We start from the raw sequence: 661 nt of genomic DNA on the forward strand, positions 1-661 counted from the left end.
GTGGAAAACGGAGGCGATGTCTGTGGGCAGCAAATCGAAGAAGAGGGGGCAATTGAAGGAACAGAAAAAAAGGCAGGCTAGAAAGTTCCAGGATTGGGGGAGTGTAGACCACCAGCCCAGCATGGCAGACTGCAAAGAGAGGCAATTAGAGGGGTCCAGAGCAGGAGAGGAGAGGGGTCCCCCCACCTTATGGGGGGACTTCTGGCATTATTTCAGTGGCTGCAATAAGCTTGGCACCTTTCACTCTTTCTTTCAGAGGGTCTCTTTCCCCTCCTCCAGCTACAGAAGCACTGCCTCCTTCGATCAGCATATATATGCATATTTAATATATAAGCACACGCATAAATACACACCCCTTACATATTTCTGTAAATAAGTGAAATCACACACCATCTACCAAGCGATAGTGTTAACTCCTTAAACACCCACCACCCCTTTCCGAGCTACAGTCTGATTTTTTTTTCCTCCAAAGCGATGGTTCCTCCATTTCACATGCTCATGCCTGAGATGTGAGTGGCGTGTGTGTATGTGTGCGCGTGTGTGTAAACACTTCCCCTCTGCCCCTCATCTGATCAGGAGAAGCCCCCTCCCCTCGCCGGCAGCTAAGTTCAAGGCACAGTTTTAGATAGCCAAGCACAGCAGCCTATACTGGGCAACGCCC

The 661-nt window shown here is 49.8% G+C and overlaps 1 protein-coding gene across 1 annotated transcript in view; it reads right to left on the minus strand.

Annotated features, from left to right (window-relative positions):
• GRIA1 (glutamate ionotropic receptor AMPA type subunit 1) overlaps window positions 1-661 on the minus strand; it is a 298,513-nt gene that overhangs the window by 297,136 nt on the left and 716 nt on the right. The gene's annotated exons all lie outside the window — the stretch shown is intronic.

The sequence above is a fragment of the Tupaia chinensis genome, unplaced genomic scaffold (assembly GCF_000334495.1).
Source record: "Tupaia chinensis unplaced genomic scaffold, TupChi_1.0 Scaffold147369_1, whole genome shotgun sequence".
Lineage (NCBI taxonomy): Eukaryota > Metazoa > Chordata > Mammalia > Scandentia > Tupaiidae > Tupaia > Tupaia belangeri.